Source organism: Phallusia mammillata, chromosome 6 (assembly GCF_965637545.1).
Source record: "Phallusia mammillata chromosome 6, kaPhaMamm4.hap1.1, whole genome shotgun sequence".
NCBI lineage: Eukaryota > Metazoa > Chordata > Ascidiacea > Phlebobranchia > Ascidiidae > Phallusia > Phallusia mammillata.
The window spans coordinates 12174981-12180586 of record NC_137257.1 but is presented as its reverse complement, the minus strand read 5'-3'; the positions used below and the strand labels follow the sequence as shown (position 1 = coordinate 12180586).

The 5606-nt window shown below is 39.1% G+C and overlaps 1 pseudogene; it reads left to right on the top strand.

Annotated features, from left to right (window-relative positions):
• LOC145233982 (uncharacterized) lies at positions 1 to 3507 on the top strand (annotated as a pseudogene).
• The last annotated feature ends 2099 nt before the right edge of the window (positions 3508 to 5606 follow it).

The following is a 5606-nucleotide window of genomic DNA, read 5'->3' as shown; positions in this document are numbered from 1 at the left end:
CACAGTGATCTGTACTGCACATAAATAAATATGCTATAAAGAGTACAAACTATTTAAACTCATTTCCATTAATACATTTTTTAAAGTTTTTTATTTTATGGTCTATCTAAAAAAAGTGTTAAATAGTGAGAAAATAGGCTAAAACACAATAATCAGCTCATATTAATGGCAAGTTAACATGATGGTACTGGGCTAGTGGAGTAAATGATAGAGCTACATGTTTACACACAAAAATCAACACCTATAAATGGTACACTCTACAAGCTGTCAAAATTTCATTTATTCAGTCATTGTTTAAAAAATTGAACCATTTTGGGGGGCTAGTGGGGTAAATGTGGGGGTAAAGTGTTGAACATAACAATAAACAACTATTAGTAGCACACTCTATAAGCTGTCCAAATTTCATCCAATTCAGACAATGTTTAAAAAATTCACCCTTTTTATGGGGCCAGAGGGGTTGTCACAAGAGAGATAACATAGTTGAAGATAGAATATAGAGATAACTGCGAAGTAGTGCTGGATTGTTGTTTTTGTTGTTTTGATTACTGGTGGTGGGACGTGAATAAATGTAAAAGAAAAGGTTTGCTGCCGATCAGAATACACGTGCGTTAGCTGTTAAGGAACTTCCGATAGTCAGTCCCAAACTTTTGCGTACCCGTGAAAACGGGAACGTGACATCTGGGGGCTCGTCCGGGATCTGACTTAAAAACGCGAAGTTAAACACTAACCCCTGTAAGATGGGCAATGGCGTCTGCAAGCCAATATCTGGATATTAGAAAGCAATTGGGATATGTTGATGAAGAGCTACGCAAGTATGTGGAGGAGCAGGTGAAACATGACCGTGAACATGAACGTGAAGAGCGAAGGATTAATCGTGAGGCTGAGCAGAAAAGACGTGAAGATGAGGCTGAACAGAAAAGACGTGACAATGAGGCTGAGCAGAGAAGACGTGAACTTGCCGCTGAGTCCGAGAAAAGGAAACTTGAGGCCGAACGGGAAATCCGCGAGCACGAACTGGCCATGAAGAAGCTTGAGCTGGAAGCTAGGAACCGCCGTAGAGAAAAAACCAACAAGGTGACAACTGATGCATGCAGATGTCTATAGATCTGTAGATCGGCCGACACGCATGTATGAATTAAATGGCCCAGACAGGCAGTTGCTGGAGTCTTTTCCGAGGGAAAACAGTTCTGTGTCGTCCCAAATCTATGTGAACAAGAAAGCCGACCTGGATCGTGTCCACCTGGTGGAAGATGAGTGTTGCGTAGAGCAAGGGCGCATTCCAGGGCCAATGAATAAACGCCTTGTGACAACTTCTGTTGAGAGGACGGAAATCTGCGAATCAGTGGAGCAAAACGTCAAATCGCTAGACGAGCAAAATACGGATTTTGGGGTCGCATTGAAACGGAAGTGGAGATGTGTGTGACAAAGAAAAGTCAGGTTCTGTGAAACAACAAGCGACGGAGCAAAACGCCACGCCTGAGACGATGACCGTTGGGCAACAAGCAGAGTTATCGCAGGAGCTGGTTAAAGTGCAATTGCATTCAGTGGAGGGAGGCGAGACGGTTTCTTCGAACCAGACGACGGCGGAGCAGAGCGGCATATCACATACTGTCGGCGATGAGCAGGATGAAGAGTCGTTTACGGATCGCCCTGGTGTTAAAGTACAAATGGTGGATGCAAAGAGTCGTGTTTCTTCGTTACAACGGATTCTCGTGCAACCATGTGATGACAATCTTGTTTTCGCGCCGACCAGTGAGAGTAACGTGTCAAGCCCATTTATCCGTCTGCCGTCGTCCATGCCAACTCGCCAACAGATGAAACAACAAATGCAGTCAGGAAACGAATTTGCGGAATCCTCCTCCTGAGATTCGAAGCCTTGTCGCTTTCGGGGGGATTTCCAAACGTGGTCTAGGTACGGAAGTAAGCAAGAAAAAAGCAAAGAAAGAAAACATTGGATAGAGGAAGCAATACCTTCAGCAAGGGCATTTGACTTTCGGGTGGCACTGATGAGTTGTGGGAACATTTGTGCTAGATTGCGCGAGATTTTCTTGTTTGAAGATTACCAATTACCACGCATCACGGGTAATTTCTGTACGTCTAGAGTCTATCGTTGCAGGCGCTATGAGTTGTCATTGTTCTATTGTGCTAGTTTTATTGCGTCGCCGTTGCCCGTTGCAGTGTTCATTGTTTTATCTATAGGAAATAGTCATAGCGAGTTAACGCCTTTTTCCCCTGATCATTGTAACGCATGATATATAAGCGCCCCCATCTAACGATTGAAGAGAGAGAGATAATATAGAAGAAGATATAATATAGAGATAACTGCGAAGTAGTGCTGAATTGTTGTTTTGATTACTGGTGGTTGGACATGAATAAATGTAAAAGAAAAGGTTTGCTGCCGATCAGAGTACACGTGCGTTAGCTGTTAAGGAACTTCCGATAGTCAGTCCCAAACTTTTGCGTACCCGTGAAAACGGGAATGTGACAGGGGTAAATATTGGGGCTACAGGGTTAAACACAACAATTGACACCTACAAATGACAAACTCTACAAGCTGTCCAAATTTCATCTAATTCCGACACCGTTTAAAAAACTGACCCATTTTAGGGGTTAGTGGGGTAACTGATGGGGTTCAACACCCAAATGTATGAAATATGAAATCACAATGACCCAATCAACAGTCATGTAAAATTTGATCCAAATCAGACAATGTTTAAAATTTGGTGCTCTAATCAACGCTTCTAGCGTCACAAGGCTGTTACCACCCCCTCTAACTGGCATGTGCAAAAATGCCCACCAAGTAATGCACAAACAAAAGTAGCATGTGTTCTGTTGCCTTTATTATACCATTCCACCACAGAAATTTTTCAGTTGTGTTGCGCAGCAACATACAAAAACGTTTTACAGTTTGAGGGCTAGCGGGGTAAATACTTGGGTTATCACGTCAAACAAAGCAGATGGCACATCTGCATAACTATATCTACCATCTGTGAAAGTTTCATCCAAATTCACCACAGATTTCATGCCAAAAGTGCATGGACAAACTTGAAGGCGGAAAAAAGAAGAAAAAAACTGAGTGAAAAGGGGACCAATAACTACGGAGATAATTGGGACAGTATAAATTGCATCTTGTCGTTCAAAAAATAGACAAAATTTTAATGCCGTCGCGGGACGATAGGTCGCCCACCCTTGCTATAAAAGTATCATTGATGGGAATAAGTAAAATACAGTTATACAACTGCCTTACTTTTGTTGACAAAAATATCTTTACATATCGTTGTTAATTCATTTCTGCAAAAAAGGAGATAAATTTCAATAACTACCGCATGGGAAAAGTATGTATGCAGCAGGATTGCGGACGCATCAGTAGATGTCATAGTTTACAAAGGAATGAAAGGATGTAAGAGTTTAGTTTAGTGTGTATAATTTAAACTGTTAGTTTAATCATAAACATTACTGCCAAAGTACTGGTGTAGATAGAATACATTATGCGGACGTTTTAACAATCTCTATTGTCATCATCAGTGCAGGTTGAAATTGTATAAATGTCTACATGATGTATTCTATATACACGATTACTTTGCAAGTTCATTCCGGTAATTGAATCATTTCTTTAGGGTTATCAACAAAAACAAAGTGGGGTGTACATTTACATAACTATATCTACCATCTGTGCAAGTTTCATCCAAATCCATGGTTGAGCTACTAACACGTTGCATCCTAGAGTCCTGGGTAGAGATACGGACGTTTTTTAACTTTTTTTGTTTTAATTTTTAAAACGGTATATCTCAAAAAATGCTAACGGTTAGGGCTATTAGGGTCGGGGTAAGGTATTAGCATTTAAAATTCAATAAAACTAACTTAAAAAATTAGTTACTAATGTAAAATTTTTAAACATTTGCATCCTAAACCAACCCTCTTTAGCCACTAAAGCTCTTTACGCCACCTATCGAAAATTAAGCACTTTTTCATTCTGCCAGAATAAAAACGAAAAAAGGAATGCGAACACTGATCTAGAAAAAAGAAATGAAATAATAGCTTGTCTTGGGATCCGCGTGGAGTTTGGATAATACCAGAGGCAGCTTGCAAACAAACGAATTCTCGATTTGTCCCATTTCACCCCATCCACATTTCACGATAGCGATTTTGGTATGGGAAGTGCTTTGATTTTTGTTTCATGAGAAACACGAAACTTAGTTAAACGCCTAAGTCGAGTAGAAATGTTATATCCTTGCCAACAGTCATTGCTTTTTATAAATTTAAGAGCAGATTTTTTAACAAATTTTTTTAAGTTATTCTTTCGCCAAAATGTCGCAATTGTTTTAATCAATCTGTCAACATTACAGTAGCGAGCACCACCTACGTTTACCAAATTATGTGGAAGGCAAATCGCCCAAACCAACATATAAAAATAAAAGACAGGAATCAATTGTCTACGTCGACCTACGTTGGCATTGCAGAAATAGTGACGAAACGTTGCAAACAATTTGAAAATAAATGTAGCCTAAATCCCACACAGTGCAAACGAAACAACAGAAATGTTATGTAAAAAACAAAGAAATAACACATGCAAGACAAACCTTTCCTTGTGAGACTGATAGCAAGGGCAAGGGCTGATTTCATTTGAGACATGCAGGACCAACTGTTGGCCAATCCGTTTGATGCGTGGTCTGAGTGCAACTTCGCTAGGATATTTCGTCAGCGTATTTCGTCACTTTCGGCATTTGGCCCAAAGAGGGTGTTAGTTAATTGCATTTTGCTGTAATTATCGAGTCGGGTTCACTTTTTTGAAAATGGATTGTTAAAATAGACTAAAAGATGAGGCAATGTTGCAAATTTAAAGAAAATAATGGGCCCGAAAAGATTTCAAATATTTTAATAAAGTTAGCGTAGGCTATTTCGTCGCTTTCAGCATATGTCCCAGAGTGGATGTTAGTTAATTGCATTTTGCACTAATTATCGAGTCGGGTTCACTTTTTTGAAGCCGGATTGTTAAAATAGACTGAAAGATTAAGCAATGTTGTGAATTTAAAAAAATAATGGGGCCGAAAAGATTTCAAAAATTGTAATAAAGTTAGCGTATTTCGTCACTATTGGCATTTGGCCCAAAGAGGGTGTTAGTTAATTGCATTTTGCTGTAATTATCGAGTCGGGTTCACTTTTTTGAAAACGGATTGTTAAAATAGACTGAAAGATTAAGCAATGTTGTGAATTTAAAAAAATAATGGGCCCGAAAAGATTTCAAAAATTGTAATAAAGTTAGCGTATTTCGTCACTATTGGCATTTGGCCCAAAGAGGGTGTTAGTTAATTGAATTTTGCTGTAATTATCGAGTCGGGTTCACTTTTTTGAAAACGGATTGTTAAAATAGACTGAAAGATTAAGCAATGTTGTGAATTTAAAAAAATAATGGGCCCGAAAAGATTTCAAAAATTGTAATAAAGTTAGCGTATTTCGTCACTATTGGCATTTGGCCCAATGAGGGTGTTAGTTAATTGCATTTTGCTGTAATTATCGAGTCGGGTTCACTTTTTTGAAAACGGATTGTTAAAATAGACTGAAAGATTAAGCAATGTTGTGAATTTAAAAAAATAATGGGCCCGAAA